Source organism: Tachyglossus aculeatus, chromosome 4, assembly GCF_015852505.1.
Source record: "Tachyglossus aculeatus isolate mTacAcu1 chromosome 4, mTacAcu1.pri, whole genome shotgun sequence".
NCBI classification, from domain to species: Eukaryota; Metazoa; Chordata; class Mammalia; order Monotremata; family Tachyglossidae; genus Tachyglossus; species Tachyglossus aculeatus.
The window spans coordinates 43932316-43953554 of NC_052069.1; the positions used below are offsets into that span (position 1 = coordinate 43932316).

Below are 21239 nucleotides of genomic sequence, written 5' to 3' on the forward strand. Positions count from 1 at the left end.
TGTGCCAAGCACTGTTCTAAGTGCTGGGGCAAATACAAGGTAATCAGATTGTCCCACGTGGGGCTCACAGTTTCAATCCCCATTTTACGGATGAGGTAACTGAGGCACAGAGAAGTGACTTGTCCAAAGTCACACAGCAAACAAGTGGTGAAACCGGGATTAGAACCCATGACCTCTGACTTCCAAGCCTGTGCTCTTTCCACTAGGCCATGCTGCTCTTAGTACAGTGCTCCTAGTACAGTGCTCTGCACAGAGTAAGCACTCACTAATTGATTGAGGAGTACCTGCTCTCCCAGTAGATTATAGATTTATGGATTATGTCCTGGATCTCTACTGTACTTCCCCAAGGGCCCATAAAAGTTGCTCACTCAATACCTTTGACTGTTTTGATCTCCTTACCTCTTACATGGAGTTCTTTATGGGAGACGGATGGTGTATTTTGCTTCTGTTACATTCTCCCAAATGCTTAGTACAGTCTTCTTCACACAGAAGACACTTAATAAATGCCAGTGATTGATCTGTATTAATAACAATAGTGATAATACTATTATTCATTAAGTGTTTACTACGTACCAAATGCTCTGTTAACACTTCGACACAGTTTTTGCTTCAAAAAGAGCTTAAAGGTGGGGTGGGGAAGGAAGGATCTTATTCTCACTTTACAGATGAAAAAGCCTGGAGGCTCAGAGAAGGTGAAAAGTTAAGAAAAGTTAAGCCCAAGGTCGGTGGCAGAGTTGTTACTAGAACCCAGATGCTCCAAATCCCAGGTCCATGTTCTTTCCCCTAGACTGAGCTGCCACTTACCTCTGTGTCTCTGGGCTTTTATTATCTAGAGCACACTATCGTTTGAAAGGGGGAGTTTGTGGGACTGACGCGTCTGCTAATTCTGTTGTACTCTCCCAAGCAGTTAGTACAGTGCTGTGCACGTAATGATGGCATTTTGTTAAGCGCTTACTATGTTCAAAGCACTGTTTTAAGTGCTGGGGGGGATAGAGGATGATCAGGTTGTCCCACGGGGGGCTCACAGTCTTAATCCTCATTTTACAGATGAGGGAACTGAGGCCCAGAGAAGTTGTGACTTGCCCAAGGTCACACAGCAGACAAGTGGCGGAGCTGGGATTCGAACCCATATAGAAGTGCACATATAGAAGCACTAATGATCGATTGAATACATTGAACAGGACTGGGCCCATGATGGGGATTATGTCAGCTAGAGAAGCAGCATGACCTAATGAAGAGAGCTAGCTCTCTTCCTCCCTTCAAAGCCCTGGTGAGAGCTTCCCTTCTCCAGGAGGCCTTCCCACACTGAGCCCCCTTTTTCCTCTCCTCCTCCCCATCCCCTCGCCTTACCTCCTTCCCCTCCCCACAGCACCTGTATATATGTTTGTACAGATTTATTACTCTATTTTACTTGTACATATTTACTATTCTATTTATTTTGTTAATTTGTTTTGCTGTCTGTCTCCCCCTTCTAGACTGTGAGCCTGCTGTTGGGTAGGGACCGTCTCTAGATGTTGCCAACTTGGACTTCCCAAGTGCTTAGTACAGTGCTCTGCACACAGTAAGCGCTCAATAAATATGATTGAATGAATGAAAGAACACAATGCAGGTATAAAAACACTAACATGTTTATTGGACTTTTCCATTAGATGGTAGCCTCCCTGTGGCAGGGATGGTGTCTAGCAACTCTACTGTACTTTCCCAATCGCTTAGGACAGTGCTCTGCGTACAGTAAGCACTCAATAAGTATCACTGACCAATTTTTCCCAGTCCCTGCTTTCTCCTAGACCAACTAGGGGGAGGCAAAGCTTTTGCTACCAGGTTTTCTGATGGGTTCCACAACAGCAGTGTCTCTCTAGAACTGGCTTCTCACTCTCTGGTAGGTGACTTCAGAAATCACATGGCTGATAATCTTGCCTTTACTCATGTATTACAACAATTTGAACCCTAGCCCATAAGATTCTAAAAAGGAGCACTGAAACGGTAATAGTTAATATTGTTCAGTTGGCTTAAATGTTGATTTTTTTTTCCAAACACACACATCCTAATTAAGATCACCTTTCTGTATGCTCGCCGTCTCAGTCTAATTCAAGGTCTGATAACTTTTCCAGCTCATTCAATGAGAGGCGATGGTTTTCAAAGCTCCCGGAAGCAGTTCAGAGAGTGTTCTCTTTCTGATTTCTCCCCCAGACCCACAAGACCCAGACTAACCAGACTCCCACTGTCAAAATTCCAGTAAGCTGATATTGCCATCCTAGCTCCCGCTGTAATCACTCCATCTAATCTTGTTCTCTCTGTGTTCGTTCCTTTCCGCACCAAGATTCTCCAGATCATTACACAAGTTAATTCTTTCCCAGGATGACCCCTGGGTGAGGAATTTAAAACAGAGGCTTTAAAATGATGCCAAACATAAATGAAGGAGGTAAACGCAAACCCAAATGAATGGCTCAGGCGAGCAGTTAAATGGAGAGGCAGGGGTGGGCTGAGTGGGCCAGACTGTAGAAGGTAATAATTATAATAATGATGGTACTTGTTAAGTGCTTACTATGTGCAATGTACTGTTCTAAGTGCTGGGGGGATACAAGGTGATCAGGTTGTCCCCTACAGATGAGGGAACTGAGGCCCAGAGAAGTGAAGTGACTTGCCCAAAGTCACACATCTGATAGTTGGTGGAGCTGGGATTTGAACCCATAACCTTTAACTCCAAAGCCAGGGCTCTTTCCACTGAGCCACGCTAAGGGAAACAATGTGGCTTAATGGAAAGGTCACAGGCCTGGGAGTCAAAGGACCTGGGTTTTAATCCCACCTCCACCACTTGCCTACTGTGTGACCTCCGGCAACTTTTCTGGGCCTCAGTTTCCTCAACTGTAAAATGGGGCTTCAATACTTGTTCCCCTTCCTACTTGGATTAAGAGCCCTATGTGGGACGGGGACTGTACTCGACTTAACTTGTATCTATCCCAGTGCTTAGAACAGTGTTTGACACAGTGAGCGCTTAACAAATACCAACAAAAACGAGTTGCAGCATGGCATAGTGGAATAATAGAAACTATAATTCTATTTATATATTTGATGGTATTGACAACTGTCTACTTGTCTGCCTCCCTCTTCTAGACTGTGAGCCAGTTGTTTGGTAGGGACTGTCTCTATATGTTGCCGAATTGTACTTTCCAAACACTTAGCACAGTGCTCTGCACACAGTAAGTGATCAGTAAATACAATTGAATGAATGAATGAATGGAAAGAGCACAGGACTGGAAATCAGCAGACTTTGGTATGTATTCCAGCTCTGCCACTTGTCTGCTGTGAGACCAGGGGCAAATCATTTAATTTCTCGGTGCCTAAGTTTCCTCATCTGTAGAGATTCAATACCTGTCCTCCCTCCTGCAAAGACTCAGCCCTGGTTGGGACAAGGACTGTTTCTGATCTGAATTTATTGACTCTAACACAGTTCTTGGCATACAATAAGTGTTTAGAAAATACTATTATTATTATTGTTATTATTACCATTATCATTACTATTATTATTGCATGCCATTCCAGAGTGAAGGGACTGTTTCCAGGCCTCCAATTCCTAGTTTGCACTTTTGTTTCCTACCCCAACCTCTCACTGAAACTCCAGCTCTGTGGCTGTTCCAACGATCTTCCCAAACTCAGTGTTTCACTGTTGCTCACATGTTTTCAGGTTCTCTTTTGGGGCACACAAGTCTTTTGGTTGATCAGTTTCCTCTCTGGGGAAACTATTCCTTTCAGCCTTCTGCTTTTATCAATCAATCAATCAATCGTATTTATTGAGTGCTTACTGTATGCAGAACACTGTACTAAGTTCCTGGAAGAGTACAGTATAACAGAATTGGTAGACAGTTCCCTGACCACAGTGAGCTTGCTGGCATTTGACTCTCACATACTGCTATGGCTGTTTCTTAGAATTCATGTGTCATGTGTAGAGAAGCAGCGTGGCTCAGTGGAAAGAGCACGGGCTTGGGATTCAGAGGTCATGGATTCAAATCCCTGTTCTGCCACTTGTCAGCTGTGTGACCTTTGGCAACCTATTTAACTTCTCTGTGCCTCAGTGACCTCATCTGTAAAATGGGGATTAAGACTGTGAGCCCCATGAGGGACAACCTGATCACCTTGTATCCCTGCAGCTCTTAGAACAGTGCTTCGCACATAGCAAGTGCTTAACAAATACCATCGTTATTATTATGCATTTTCAGAAGACTTTATCATAGCAGTGACATCAACATCTTTACAATGATTATGTCTGACTGTCTCCCCTGGTAGATTGTGAGCTCCTTAAGGCCAGAGATCATGTCTACCAACTGTATTTTGCTCTGTCGAGGGCTTAGTATAATGATCTGCACAAAGTAAGCACTCAGTAAACATCCATGAGTCTCCCCTGGTAGATTGTGAGCTCCTTAAGGCCAGAGATCATGTCTACCAACTGTATTTTGCTCTGTCGAGGGCTTAGTATAATGATCTGCACAAAGTAAGCACTCAGTAAACATCCATGAGTGGTTAGCTGACTAGCCCCAGGAAGCTTTGTGTAGGCCATCGCAATTTTATAAGTTCAGCCAAAACCTTCCTACAGATTTGGTCTTTATTTTTCTGAGTGCCTCTGCTGTTCCCTTACTTCAGCCAGCTTCTCTCTTGATAGACGCCCTTGCCAAAGACTTTGGAACACTAAATCACCTCACCCTGCACTACCTTGCCCCCCGACTTACTACTACAACCCAGCCTGCACACTTTGCTCTTTTAATACCAACCTATTGACTGTACCTCTATCTCACCTATCTTACCACTCACCTCTCACCCATGTCTGGCCTCTCCCCACCTTCAAAGCCTTATTAACAGCACATCTCTTCCTAGAGCCCTTCCCCAACTAAGCCCTCATTTCCTCTTCTCTTGCTCCCTTCTGTGTCACCCTTGCACTTGGATTTGCACCCTTTATTCACCCCTCCCTCAGCCCCACAGCCATTATATACAAATTCATTCAATCGTATTTATTGAGCACTTTCTGTGTGCAGAACACTGTACTAAGCGCTTGAAATCCGTATTAATGCCCAACTGTCTCTCTAGACTCGTTGTGGGTAGGGAATGTGTCTGTCAACTCTGTCGTACTATACTCTCCCAAGCACTTAGTTTAGTACTCTGCACACAGTAAATATCCATTCAATTGTATTTATTGAGCACTTAGTGTGTGTAGAGCACTGTACTAAGTGCTTGACATCCATATTAATATCCAACTGTCCCTCTAGACTCATTGTGGGCAGGGAATGTGTCTGTCAACTCTGTCGTACTATACTCTCCCAAGCACTTAGTTTAGTACTCTGCAAACAGTAAATATTCATTCATTCAATTGTTTTTATTGAGCACTTACTGTGTGTAGAGCACTGTACTAAGCACTTGGGAGAGTTCAATATAACAGACACATTCCCTGCCCCCAATAAGCTCATCACAAACATTCCCCTGTTGAGCTTCACACAGCAGAGTAATAGTAAGTGGCAGCATGTATTGAACATCCATTTGAGGTGGTGCACTGTACTAGATACTTAGGATGTACAGACTAAATATTATTTTTATTTGTATTTTTGTCTCCCCAAATGCAATGCTGATAGCAGTGGGGGGGGGGGGGTTTAATGGTATCTGTTAAGCACTTAGTATGTGTCAGGCACTGTACTAAACTCTGGGGTAGATACAAGCTAATCAGGTTGGAGACAGTCCCGGTCCCACATGGGGCACACAGTCTTAATTCCCATTTTTACAGATGAGGTAACTGAGGCCTAGAGAAATGAAGTGACTTGCCCAAGGTCACACAGCATGCAAGTGGCAGAGCTGGGATTAGAACCCATGGCCTTCTGACTCCCCAGGCCCGTGCTATATCCACTGCACCATGTTGCTTCTCTCTCTAAGCTAACTCCACTGACCCCATTTCTTAGCTCAGTGGAAAGAGCACGGGCTTGGGAATCAGAGGTCATGGGTTCAAATCCCATCTCTGCCAATTGTCAACTGTGTGACTTTGGGCAAGTCACAACTTCTCTGTGCCTCAGTTACCTCATCTGTAAAATGGGGATTAAGACTGTGAGCCCCCAGTGGGACAACCTGATGACCTTGTAGCTTCCCCAGTGCTTAGAACAATGCTTTGCACATAGTAAGTGCTTAATAAATGCTATCATTATTATTATTATTCTTATGATAAAAGTGGGGGAAAGGCTCCCCACCTCCAGTCCTGAGGCCCCTCCATTCTGGAAGAGTTCTGGTGGACAAAATGACAAGGTACCACGAGAAATAACTGGGTGTTTCTCAATCATTTCACTTTGGTGTGATACTGCAGAGAGGATCCCATATTCTTCTGAGCACCAACTCTGCACACAGTAAGCGCTCAATAAATACGATTGATTGATTGTAGTGAGTCACCACTGGTAGGCCACGGTACATTGTCAAATGCAGATGATTGTAAATTTCTCTCTTCCAGGGTGTCAGGAGAGACCACCCTATAACTGGGTGCCAATCATTCATTCATTAAATCGTATTTATTGAGCACTTACTGTGTGCGCAGCACTGTATTAGGCAATTGGAAAGGACAGTTAGGCAACAGATAGAGACAATCCCTACCCAACAATGGGCTCACAGTCTAGAAGGGGAGGAGACAGACAAGAAAACAAGTAGACAGGCATCAATATAAATAACAGAATTATAGATATATACACATCATTAATGAAATAAATAGAATAATAAATACATACACATACACAAGTGCTGTGGGGAGGGGAGGTGGGTAATAATAATAATAATAATTTTGTTATTTGCTAAGCACTTACTATGTGCCAAGCACTGTTCTAAGCGCTAGGGTAGGTACAAGGTAATCAGGTTGTCCCATGTGGGGCTCACAATCTTAATCCTTATTTTACAGGTGATGGAACTGAGATGCAGAGAAGTTAAGTGGCTTGCCTAAGGTCACCCAGCAGACAAGTGGTGGAGCCGGAATTAGAACCCACGTCCTCTGACTCCCAAGCCCGTGCTTTCCACTAAGCCACACCATTTCTCATGGGTAGAGCAGAGGGAAGGAGTAGGGGCAATAGGGAGGGAAGGAGGAATACAGTCATTTGTAAGCTTGTTGTGGGCAGGGAATGTGTCTGCTCATTATTGTACGGCACTCTCCCAAGCACTTCATCATCATCATCATCAATTGTATTTATTGAGCGCTTACTGTGTGCAGAGCACTGTACTAAGCGCTTGGGAAGTACAAACTGGCAACATATAGAGACAGTCCCTACCCAACAGTGGGCTCACAGTAGTACAGTGGTCACAACTTACAAACAAGCTTACAACCTGATAAGCTTGTATCTACCCCAGTGATTAGAACAGTGCTTGACACATAGTAAGCACTTAACAAATACCATCATTATTATTACTTATTAGTGAGGATGCTAACAATTTGCTAAAACATTTTCCAAATGACTGGGCTAATAGACTGTAAGCTCCTTGTGTCCAGGGAAGGGTACTTTCAAAGGCACTTTAGTACAGTGCTCTGCTCACAGTAAACACTCAATAAATACCATTGATTATTTACACAGTTAAAATTACTGTATTTGTTTTTCTTTCTCCAGGTCCTTAGAGATTGCTTGCTGATAGAACTGGGATCCTAGAATTTATAGCCTATGAGTCTGATTTTCCTTGAAAACTCTTGCTTCTGCTGGTTTATTGCATAAATGATTGTCAGCCGACAAACATCTATTGAGTCTATTGATTGCTGTTAATTTCCTAAGTAGTTTTTAGTTTATGGCCAAGTTTTTTTTTTTCTTACAGTTATTGGAAGTTACACCAACAGTGAGCTGGTTAATCATCCCCGGGTAATTTAAATTCATCACATCCATGCATTTTGCAATAAAGCCAATAAAATAAAACAACCAAAAAAACACCCCTGTGTTTTGTAAAGCAATGACATGGAAACCAGTTCTAATTTGGTCAAATATTAGTAACTAAACAGCACTTAATTGAACATCTTCTAGGAGTATCAGAGCACTGCCCTAGGCACTGTACAAAATTCTGGAATAAAGCAAAATCTATAAGACACTCCTTTCCATTCACCAAATTTCTCCCCAGACTGAGGGCATCCTACCCCACATTGGTTAAAAGTAGCTATTCATCACTAAAGAATGCGGAATGGAAAAGTTTGGACTTTTCTTGTTTTTTAGCAGTTCAGAGGACTCATCAATTGTGGGAAAGCTATCATGGAATGCCTTTGCCTAGAATATATGTATATTATCTTCACCTACTGTGGCATATCTGCTGCCATGCTTGTTATCTGGCTCTAGCCTCCCATTAACTGAATCCCTGGTGGAAAGTCGTTCCCCTACATTATATTGTAATGCTCTTGTTAATGATAAATTGATGAAGAGCTGCTTTTTCAGATTAGGTGAGTGGTCCTTTGATAATGGGGTTGGAACCAGGCCAGAGGTTTTATTCGACTTTGCCTGGAGAGTGAGAACTATCTAAAATATTTCTTTTTTGCCTGATGCTAGAAAGTGAGGCAAAGTATTTCAGCTTTTTATTTTAACAGAACAATTCTGGCTCACTGTGTATGTGGCTGGTGATGCCCCTTTTCATTTGTCTGTCTTGCATCTAAATGTCCTGATGCACCCTGAGATGGTGGCTTTTTAGTCATCACCTGAGGGAAATTTCCCAGGGAGAATGGGGTGGAGTGGCCTCCCCTTCACTCCCTTCCATAGGCCTCTTCCAGCTAAGGCTGGGGTCCAAGGGTTATTCATTCTCTCATTCAATCGTATTTATTGAGCACTTACTGTGTGCAAAGCACTGTACTAAGCTCTTGGGAGCATACAGAGAAGCAGCGTGGCTCAGTGGAAAGAACATGAGCTTTGGAGTCAGAGGTCATGGGTTCAAATCCCGGCTCCACCAATTGTCAGCTGTGTGACTTTGGGCAAGTCATTTAACTTCTCTGGGCCTCAGTTACCTCATCTGTAAAATGGGGATTAAAGACTGTGAGTCCCCTGTGGGACAACCTGATCACCTTGTAACCTCCCCAGTGCTTAGAACAGTGCTTTGCACATAGTAAGCGCTTAAAAAATGGCATTGTTATTATTACTATTATACAGTATAACAATAAACAGGCACATTTCCTGCCCACCATGCATTTACAGCTTCTAAGATCCATCCTAGCCTCTGCTCAGAAGACCCCTGGAAACAAGAGGATTTGAAGACCGAGCTGAGGATTACAGTACCTTCAAGGACACCTTAGAGAACCAGTTTATCCCTGACACCTGGAGTCACCGCCAAGCAGACCCAAACCTTGGATCTCAGAGAAGCAGCGTGGTCCATTGGGAAGAGCATAGGCCTGGGAATCAAAGGACCTGAGTTCTATTCCTGGTTCTGTCATTTGTCAGCTATGTGAGCTTGGGCAAGGTACTGGACTTCTCTATCTCCGTTCTTTCATCTTCAAAATGGGGATTCAGTACTTGTTCTCCCAACTATTTGCACTTGAGCCCCAATGTGGGACCTGATTATTTTATATTCATTCATTCAATCGCATTTGTTAAGCACTTACTGTATGCAGAGCACTGTACTAAGCGCTTGGGAAGTACAAGTTGGCAACATATAGAGACGGTCCCTACCCAACAGTGGGCTCACAGTCTATAAGGGGGAGACAGACAGCAAAACAAAACATGTAGACAGGTGTCAAATCATCAGAACAAATAGAATTAAAACTATATGCACATCATTAACAAAATAAATAGAATAGTAAATATGTACAAGTAAAATAGAGTAATAAATCTGTACAAATATATATACAAGTGCTGTAGGGAGGGGAAGGAGGTAGGGCGGGGGATTGGGAGGAGGACAGGAAAAAGGGGGCTTAGTCTGGGAAGGCCTCCTGGAGGAGGTGAGCTCTCAGTAGGGCTTTGAAGGGAGGAAGAGAGCTATTTTGGCTGATGTGTGAAGGGAGGGCATTCCAGTCCAGGGGAAGGACGTGGGCCGGGGGTCGACAGTGGGACAGGCGAGAACGAGGTACAGTGAGGTGGTTAGCGGTGGCAGAGGAGCTGAGGGTGTGGGCTGGGCTGTAGAAGAAGAGAAGGGAGGTGAGGTAGGAGGGGGCAAGGTGACGGACAGCCTTGAAGCCACGAGTGAGGAGTTTTTGCTTGATTCCTAGGTTGACAGGCAGCCACTGGAGATTTTTGAGGGGAGTAACATGCCCAGAGCGTTTCTGTACAAAGTAATCCTGGCAGCAGAGTGAAGTATAGACTGAAGTGGGAAGAGACAGGAGGATGGGAGATCAGAGAGGAGGCTGATGCAGTAATCCAGTTGGCATAGGATGAGAGATTGAACCAGCAAGATAGCGGTTTGGATGGAGAGGAAAGGGCAGATCTTGACAATGTTGTGGAGGTGAGACTGGCAGGTTTTGGTGACAGATTGGATGTGTGGGGTGAATGAGAGAGCGGAGTCGAGGATGACAACACAAAGCACTTTATATCTACCACAGCACTTACTACAGTACCTGTCACAGAGTAAATGCTTAACAAATACCATTAAAAAAGCACTTACTATGTGACAAGCATCATACTATGCACTGGGGTAGATACAAACTCATCAGGTTGGTCACAGTCTCTGTCCCACATGGGGCTCACAATCTTAATCCCTATTTTACAGATGAAGTAACTGAGGCCCAGAGAAGTGAAATGACTTTCCCAAGCTTATGTATCAGACAAGTGACAGAGCTGGGATTAGAACCCAGGTCCTTATGACTCCACCGTCTCATTGATATTTATCACCTTCCAACCGTCACCCCATCCAGTCCTCCCCCTTCATGCCTCTGTAGTGGCACCAAGTAGCTGCTGCCTCTCCTCATTCCAGACTGTAAGCTCATCTCTAGATTGTAAACTCATTGGGGGCAGGGAATGTGTCTATTGTTTTACTGTACCCTGCCAAGCACTTAGTACTGTGCTTTGCACACAGTAAATGCTCAATAAATACGATTGACTGACTGACTGAAATTGGAGATACAGCAGTTACTATTTGGGCAGGAAGAATGTAAGCTTCCCACACTCCCTCCATTTTGACTGTGCCTGGACAATGTGATCTAGGCACAGATTTGGCAGATTCATAGTCCAAATCGAGTACTGCCTGTCTTTATAGATCAATCAATGGTCAATGCCAGATTTGGGACAAAGAAAAGTGTGAAGTTGCATTTCTATAATATTGGTGCCCTCTTTAGCTCTGCCCATAATGGTCAGGACCCTGAAAAAGTTTCAGCCACTGGGATGGAATGATGGCAGTGGTGACTCCTAGGTTCAATCCCAGAAACACTTGGGATGTACCTCTCCTTTCCCCATCTATATTCTCCCACGACTGTGGCAGATTGGGGACTTGGTGGATTTGGACAGGCGATGTGAAAACTTTCAGCCTCCTGCCTTGTCTAGGATCTGCCCCTACTCTCTGGTCAAACATACACTGCTCGTGTCCAGGACCTTGTAATATTCATTCATTTATTCAATCATATTTATTGAGCACTTGTGAAGCAGCGTGGCTCCGTGGAAAGAGCCTGAGCTTGGGAGTCAGAGGTCATGGGTTCAAATCCCAGCTCTGCCACTTGTCAGATGCGTGACTTTGGGCAAGTCACTTAAGTTCTCTGGGCCTCAGTTACCTCATCTGTAAAATGGGGTTGAAGACCATGAGTTCCACAGGGGACAACCTGATCACCTTGTATCCTCCCCAGCGCTTAGAACACTGCTTTGCACATAGTAAGCACTTAACAAATGCCATCATCATCATCATCATCACCACTGTACTAAGCAATTGGGAGGGTACAATATAGCTCTAAACAGACACATTCTCTGCCCACAATGAGCTTATGGTGTAGAATCCAACTTGACTACAAGCTTACAGTCCAACTTGACTACACCAGCCTCCTCACTGATTGCTCCACCCTCAACCCCACCACACTTACATATCTTTAAATTCCATATTTATTCAGCTGAATGTCTATCTCCCCCTCTAGACTGTAGGCTCTTTATGAGCAGGGAACATGTCCACTAATTCTATTGTATTGTACAATACAGTTAGTCCAAGCAGTTAGTACAGCTCTCTGAACCTAGTAAGCGCTCAATAAATATGATGGATTGATCCTCATACCTTCAGTCTCATTCCTGTCCAGTTCTTACTTCACTCGGTTGTCCACATCATGTATCTGAAATATAGCTCTGTCCACATCTCCTCACATCCCCCAGATCCTTCAGTGGTACCTCATTCCTCGCAGCCTCATGCAGAAACTTCTGATAATTGGCTTTAAGGACTCAATCATCTCCCTACTTATCTTCTCTCTTTTCTTCCTATATCCCAGCTCTCACACTTAATTCTTCTCAAACTACATCATTCACCCAGCCTCATTTCTCATCTCTCCCACTGCCAACTTTTTTTTCAGTGGTATTTGTTTAGCGCTTACTATGTGCCAGGCACTGTACTAAATAGTGGGGTAGATACAAGATAGGTCGGACATGTCCCACATGGGGTTCCTAGACTAAATAGGAGGTAGCAGGATTTAATCCCCATTTTACACATGAGATGACTGAGGCACAGAGAAGCGAAGTGACCCGCCCACAGTCACACAGCAGACAAGTGGCAGAGCCGGAATTAGAACCCAGGGTCTCTGAGTTTCAGGCCCATGCTCTTTCCACTAGGTCAGGCTACTTCCCACTGACCTTAATCAGTTGTATTTAGTGAGTGTTTACTGTTTGCAGAGCACTGTCCTAAGCACTTGGGAGAGTACAATCCAACAGAATTGGTAGACATGCTCCCTGCCCACAATGAGCTTCCGGTCTAGAGATGACTGTGCAAACCCGCCCGGCTGCCTGAATTGTCCTACCCCTTCCTATCTGACAGACCTAGTTCTCCCCAATTTCAAAGACCTCTTAAAATCCCATCTCTTCCAGGAAGTCTTTTCTGATTAATTTCTAGCCTCCCCAATTTCCCCTCTTAGGATCACACCTGGAGAGTTTCCAGTACTATACCATTCTTGACTACAGGAGGGAGAGTCAAGCAGAGGCCTACCCATTCCATTCTTAGCTTGGACAGTGGCTAGCGAGTGGAAGGCAATCTGCTAAAGGTCAGAACTCACCTGTGCTGGGCAGAAGTGGCATGGGAGAGAGTCGAGGGCAGAGATTCCATTTTACTGCATGTAAGAAGGCAATGGTAAACCATTTTCGTATTTTTACCAAGAAAACTCTACGGATACATTTCCGGAGCAATTGTAGACGGAGGTGGGGCATTCTGGGAGAGATGTGCCCATTGTGTCACTTTGGGTCGGAATATGACTCAGCAGCATAAGACAAGACTCCCCATTTTATATTCCCAATTGACATGTCAGGCCTTCTGCTGTACTTAAGGGCTTAAAGTCTGACCCTTGTAGCAATTATGTATATATTGTATGTACATATCTTATTTACACTATTGCTTCCTTCTATATCTGTAATTGTTTTAAATGTCTAGTTCCTCCAACAGAATGCAAACTCCTTGAAGTCAGCAATCATGATATCTTCATCCATCATTGATTCTGGTGAATGGTGTAGTGGATAAGGCATAGGCCTGGGAATCGGAAGATCATGGATTCTAATCTCAGCTCTGCAACTTGTCTGATGTGTGACCGTGGGCAAGTCACTTCACTTGCCTCAGTTACCTCATCTGTAAAATGGGGTTTGAGTCAGTGAGTCCCACTTGGGACAGGGACTCTGTCCAACTTGATTTGCTTGTATCCACACCAGTGCTTAGAACAGTGTCCGGCATAAAGTGGAAGCACTTAATACCATCATTATTCTTGGGGCGATACTGTTGATTGAATTAGGGAAGATAATTGAGTTCTCCCTGTGAAAATTGAAGGTAGGAGGAAGAAGCATAAGGGGGATATGTACATGAGTGGCTGCTTTAGTGATGGCATACGTAAAGTTTTTATAGAAGTGCCACAGCAGGATGAGAATACTCAGAACAAAAGTGATGACATGACAGAGAGCTATAGCAGAGGAAAAGAAATTAATGGGAGGAGATGTGGCTTCAAAACTCATCTTTGATCTTCTGAAAATTTGAAATTTATGTCCAAATATACCCACCTTCCCCCACCATTAGAGAGCAGAAAGTCTTTGAGGTCAGAAGCGGCATCTTTTATTTCTATTAGATGCTCCCAGGCACTCAGTCTAGTGTTTGCCCAGAACAGGTGCTCAATAAATGCTGTTGATGTAGCAACAAAGCAGGGGTAAAGCCTGATCCTAAAATGTGGGTAAGGTGGCCATTTGCCAATTTTATACCAGACAGTCAGGTTTTCAGCTGGTCTGTCTCCTGTGTGGTCCCAAATGCCTTCATACGACTACTACTACTACTAATAATATGTAATAACCACTTACCATGTGCTAAGCACTGACCTAGATACAAGATTATCAGATCAGACATAGTTACTGTTCAATATCAGGCTCACCAATACCAGGAATCTGTAATATTCCCATTTCACAGATGAAGGAGCAGAGGCCCAGAGAAGTTAAGCTACTTGCCCAAGGTCACACAGCATGCCCGTAGCAGAGCTAGGATGAAGCCCTTGCCTGCTGACACCTAGTCCCACGCTCTTTCGACTTCATTCAATCATTCATTCAATAGTATTTATTGAGCATTTACTGTGTACAGTGCGCTGTACTAAACGCTGCAGAGAGTACAATACAACAATAAACAGACACATTCCCTGAACTAGACCACACTGCCTGGATTTTATTCTAATTGTCCGATCTCCCTTTACGTCGGCCCCCGCTGCCAAATTCTGTGGCTTGATACCCTTATTCAGAGAAACCTTGGACAGGAAGGCCCCCTTTCTGGGGGCAAAGCCTCTGGCAGTAGGATCGATGATTTGGTCTCCCGTTCCCATCCACCCGACCCATTCCCTAGCAGCGGAAGCCTGCTCCACCAGCTGAAAATGAGATAGAAACAAAAACATAAAATTAACTGGAGCAATTCAGCAGCCGATGCTGGGACATACTTTCATTTGTTCAATTAATTCATTCAATCATATTTATTGAGCACTTACTCTGTGCAGAGCACTGTACTAATCGCTTGGGAAGTTCAAGTAATCCTCAAGACTGTGAGCTCACTGTGGGCAGGAATGTGCCTGTTGTATATTGTACTCTCCCAAGTGCTTAGTACAGTGCTTGCACACAGTAAGAGCTCAATAAGTACAACTGAATGAATGAACGAATAAGGCCTTGAAGTCAGGGAGAGTAATTGTCTGCCAAGGGGAGGATCCAGTCACCTGTGGTTGAGTTCAGCTTCAACCAGACACCAAGCAGTTCCCTTCCGAAGCTCCTTGTTGGCACAAGGATTCTGGGAAGTTTATGATATTTATTGGTTCATAATTGCAGGAAAAGGCAGAAGTTTGCAATTATAGAATCTGAGGGATTTGGAGTACACTAGTAAAGCAGACAAAGGATACATCTTTGCCCTAAACAAGTGTTGCGGGAGTTATTGGAGTGAGAGAAGCTAGAAGGCATCAGCCTGAGACAACAGCCCCTGCAGACCTTCCTCTTACCCCTGAAATGGAGAGGGTCTAAATGTCCCAATACTATGTTTAGATCACCCAAGCCGCTTTTGGTTGCAGAAAAACCCCACCTGAAACTGGAATACTGAAAAAGACACATCCTAAGTTGATATCTGTTGCCACCTACGAAAGAGCAGTGGCTGAAAGCTTGTTAGAGTGTGTATTTTCTTTTAAGTTTCTGGAGCAGGCTGTCAAGGCTTTACCATAAATATATTTATACATTTAATATATAAACGATAGTTACCTTTAGTAAGTTTCTTACTGACAGGTGTGCTCAGAAAACATCATTCACTAAATTGAAATGTTGATATAAATATCTGAAGAAAAATACTAATCACAGAATACATTGAACAGACTTACTGATCTTGTATTCCTGGAAAGGGATTTTCAAACAGTTTGTCAGCTCAGCCTTGGCATTCCTTGCCAAACAAAAGCATGCCTAAAGACACATTTCAAAAGCAGACAATGCAGCACTAGCTAACCTGCAGAAAATCGAAAAGGATCAGGGAAGCAGAGAACAAACAGAATAGGTAAGCAATAAGAAAAGGAACAGTTCTAAAAAAGCAGTTTCAGAGAACCAAATATGTTTTAAAAAGACTACATCAATAATTTAACACAAGTTAAATTTCAGGATTCTTGTTGGCTCAGAATTGATTTAAAATTTGCAATGTAGAATGAGATCATTGATTTAGAATCAATGAGAAACTAGTGAGTGCTTTTAAACAAGGGAGCAAAAGCGAGAGGAGGGGAGAAAGTCAAGTTACTTCAGTTGTTGCTAAAAGAATTCTTAGCAAAGCAATTCATTCATTCAATCATATTTATTGAGCGCTTACTGTGTGTAGAGCACTGTACTAAGCGCTTGGGAAGTCCAAGTTGGCAACATATAGAGACGGTCCCTAAAACAGCGGGCTCACAGTCTAGAGGAGGGAGATGAAGAAATAATTAATTGGGAATCTGTCCCTTTTAGAGAAGCAGCATGGCTCAGTGGAAAGAGCCCAGGCTTTGGAGTCAGGGGTCATGGGTTTGAATCCCGGCTCTGCCAATTGTCAGCTGTGTGACTTTGAGCAAGTCACTCCACTTCTCTGTGCTTCAGTTCCGTCATCTGTAAAATGGGGATTAAGACTGTGAGCCCCCAGTGGGACAACCTGATCATCTTGTAACCTCCCCAGCACTTAGAACGGTGCTTTGCACATAGTAAGCACGTAATAAATGCCATTATTATTATTATTTTAGCACTTGTGCATGTTGCTCTGCTGGATATTTGGTTCAGAAATTTGGCTCAGATATTTGTTTTGTTTTTTGTTTTTTTTTAACAGAGACCTGACTTTTTGTTAAGAAAGGAAAGACCCCAGGGCCCCTGTGCTCTACTGGGCCCACATTCATGACCCTGGTGATGCTGCCAATCAATCAATCAATGGTATATATCAAGTACTTATTGTGTGCAGAGCACTGTACTAAGTACTTGGGAAAGTACAAATTAACAGAGTTGGTAGCCACATTCCCTGCCCATGAGGAGGAGCAGTGTGGCCTAGTGGGTTGAGTCCAGGCCTAAGAGTCAAAAGGACCTGGATTCTAGTCCCAGTTCTGCCACTTGTCTGCTTTTTGACCTTGGGCAAGTCGCTTCACTTCTCTGTGCCTCAGTTACCTCATCTGTAAAATGGGGACGATTGTGAGCCCCATGTGGGACGGGAACTGTGTCCAACCTGATTAGTTTATAGCTACCGCAGCTCACGGAACAGCATCCGGCACATAGTAAGCACTTAAATACCAGAAAAAAAGGAGTTTATAGTTTGGAGGGGGAAACAGACAGATACTAAAATAAATTACAGATGATATAATAATAATAATAATGGCATTTATTAAGTGCTTACTATGTGCAAAGCACTGTTCTAAGTGCTGGGGAGGTTACAAGGTGATCAGGTTGTCCCACAGGAGGCTCACAGTCATAACCCCCATTTTACAGATGAGGTAACTGAGGCCCAGAGAAGTTAAGTGACTTGCCCAAAGTCACACAGCTGACAATTGGCGGAGCCAGAATTTGAACCCATGACCTCTGACTCCAAAGCCCGGGCTCCTTCCACTGAGCCAGGCTGCTTCTCTAAGATAAGTGCAATGGGGCTGAGGGTGGGGTGAATAAAAGGTACAAATCCAACTGTAAGGGTGATGTAAAAGAGAGAGAGAATAGAGGAAATAAGGGCTGTGCTTTCTAACCCAAGGGACTAGGAAGAAGCTGGGCTTCCTTCTGAATTTTGGCTTTACATTCTGTTTATTGTTCTATTTTACTCTCCCAAGCGCTTAGTACAGTGCTCCGCACACGGTAAGTGTTCCATAAATATGATTGAATGAATGAATTTCCCACTCAGTGTTCCCCACTGAGTTGATTGCAGACAATCTGATGCAGCTCAAGCAGGCTTTCTTACCCAAATGCATTTTTTATTGACTATTAAAATGTGGGAAATTTTGGCCCTCACAGTGATTTTGTCTGCCCTGGCAGGCAGACTTCCTGGGGGGGACAATGACAAGCCTGGATATCAAAGGGATGATTTGCATTTCTGAAGATTCCCTGCAAACTCTTTCTTGGGGTTTGGGGCTAGCTTTTGCTGGGGGTGAGATTTCTGAATCTTTGCCTTCGATTGGCCTCACTTGGGAGCCTGATACTAATTCTAAATGAGGTAGGGGGAGATTGAGGAGGGTCTTTTCGAGGTGACTCATTCTGGGACCTGGTCCAAACCCCCTACCTGCTGCAACTGTGCTGAGAAAGCATGTGTCTATCTGAGGCTTGAAATTTTTATTAAAGGGAGAAGGTGGGACCCAAAGAAGCATCTTTTCTTTTAGGAAATATCTATTTTGTATATGTGTCAGACAATAATTTATTTTCAGTAATTAGCCGGGCCCAGGATGATGGGGAAAGGAGAATTTGGGGGCCTGCACGGAGTAAACCAAAATAAATACTCAAACCTAAAAAGAATGAATCAATCATATTTATTGAGTGCTTACTGTGTGCAGAACATTGTACTAAGCAATTGGGAGAGTACAATATAACAGTAGTTAGGCCTGTTCCCTGCCCAAAGTGAGCTTGGAGTCTAGAATCCCTTCACTTGGAAAAGTGAGAACACCAAAATTCCCTCCAGAAGCCTCAGTCTGGCTTCTTGCCTTCCCACTTCACCAGATGTCCACCACTATTACCAGTAATAGTTGTGCTAGCATTTTTTGAGCACAAAAGACTGTGAACCCGTTGCTGGGTAGGGACCATCTCTATATGTTGCCAATTTGTACTTCCCAAGCGCTTAGTACAGTGATGTGCACACAGTAAGCACTCAATACGACTGACTTAATGAATGAAGCACTTGGAAAGTACAAAACAAGCAAGAGACACATTCCCTGCCCACAGAGAACTGTCATTCTTATGGGAGAAACAGATATAAAAGTATTTATAGATAGAATCATCAAAATAAAGAAACTATATAATGGAAAAAGTACATAGCCACAAGAACTAAGGATAATTATAGTAGCATTTGTGAAGCACTCAATATATGTCTACCCAGGCGCTTAGTACAGTGCTCTGCAAGCAGTAAGTACTCATTAAATATGATTGAATGAGTGAATGTGTCAAGCACTGTTTGAAACCCTGGGGTAGATACAAGATAATCATGTTGGACACAGTCCCTCTCCCATAAGGGGCTCACAGTGTAAGTGGAAGGAGCATGGGTATTGATTCCCCATTTTACAGGTGAGGAAACTGAGGCAGAGAGATGTGAAGGGACTTACCCAAGGTCACACACCAGGCAACTGCTGGAAGCGGAATTAGAACCCATGTCCTCTGACTCCTAAGCCTGTGCTCTTTCCACTAGGTCACGCTGCTGCTTAGCGGATGAGTAAGTGCCCAAGTGCTAAATGTGGCTGATGGGTTTATATGAATTCGGATGTTGAGAATTAGTTGGAGAAGGCAAATTGGAGTTTCTTCATATAAACCTCGGACCTGTGAGCCCTGTTTCTCACCTGATTTTCTTATCTCTACCCCAAGGATTAGTAAAGTGCTTGGCACAGAGACAATGCTGAAGAAATACCACAATTATTATCACAGTTGCTAGTACTTATCTTCTCTCTGTGCCTTGGTCTTGCCTGTCCCACTGTTGACCTCTGGCCCAAGTCCTACCGCTGGCCTGGAACTCCCTCCCTCCTCAAATCCTCCAAAAAATTCACACTTCCCCCCATTCAAACCCCTACTGAAGGCTCACATCCTCCAAGAGCCCTTCCCAGACTAAATCCCTCTTTTCTTCAGCTCCCCCTCCCCATCGCCCAGACTCACTTCCTTTTCTCTACCCGCCCCACAGCACTTGCGTATATATGTACATATCTATAATTCTATTTATTTATAGATACCTGTTTACTTGTTTTGATGTGTATATATCTATAATTCTATTTATTTACATTGACGCCTGTTTCCTTGTTTTGATGTCTCTCTCCTTCCTTCTAGACTGTAAACCCAGAGTGGACAGGGATTATCTCTATTGCTGAATTGTACTTTTCAAGCACTAACTACAGTGCTCTGCTCATAGTAACCATTCAATAAATACAAGTTAATGAATCCTGCCACCATAATCCAGAGCACTGTACTAGCACTGTACTAAACACTTGGGAGAGTCTAGCACAACTGAGTTATAATAATAATAATGGCATTTGTTAAGTGCTTACTACGTGCAAAGCACTGTTGTAAGTGCTAGGGAGGATACAAGGTGATCAGGTTGTCCCACATGGGGTTTACAGTCTTAATCCCCATTTTACAAATGAGGTAACTGAGGCACAGAGAAGTGAAGTGACTTGCCCGAAGTCACACAGCTGACAAGTGGCGGAGCTGGGATTTGAACCCATGAACTTGGACCCCCAAGCCCGTGCTCTTTCTACTGAGCCACGCTGCTTTTGATCCCTGACCTCAAGAAGTTTACAGTCTAGTGCCACACAGACCCAACCTCAGTGGGACCCTCCATTCTTGGGTCAGTATAGCTGCAGCAGCCTGGAGAGCAATGTCAGGCTAAAGCAGTTTTCTCTGGGATTTGTGGAGGGCAGTTACTTTCCCATTGGACAATTCACCTGGTATAAACTCACGAGAGTGCTAGTCAGCCCTTGTTTTGGTTTTTTTTTTTTTTTTTAATGGCATTTGTTAAGCACTTACTATGTACCAGGCACTATTGGGGCTGTGTGGCAATAGACTGTAAACTCCTTGAAGGCAGGGATTATGTCTGCCAACTCACTTGTGCTGGCCTCTCCCAAGTGCTCTGTCTGGAACACCCCCTCTGCAGTGGGCTACTTTGCTCATTTTAGTCATAGACTGCCATGTTTTATTTCTTATGGTATTTGCTAAGTGCTTACTATATACCAGGCACTGTACAAAGCACTGGGGGAGATACAAGCTAATCAGGTTGGACACAGTCCCCATTGCACATGGGGCTCACAGTCTTAATCTCCATTTTACAGATGAGTTAATTGAGGCAAAGAGAAGTGAAGTGAATAATAATAATAATGATGGTATTTGTTAAGCGCTTAACTATGTGCCAGGCACTGTACTAAGCGTTGGGGATGATACAAGCAAATCGGGTTGGACACAGTCCCTGTCCCACGTAGGGCTCACAGTCTCGATCCTCATTTTACAGATGAGGTA

The 21239-nt window shown here is 43.7% G+C and overlaps 1 non-coding gene across 1 annotated transcript; it reads left to right on the plus strand.

Annotated features, from left to right (window-relative positions):
• Positions 1-12981: 12981 nt before the first annotated feature.
• On the plus strand, positions 12982-13119 carry LOC119927936. The gene has a single exon (XR_005450900.1). It is a non-coding gene; the product is annotated as a small nucleolar RNA SNORA7 (small nucleolar RNA).
• The last annotated feature ends 8120 nt before the right edge of the window (positions 13120-21239 follow it).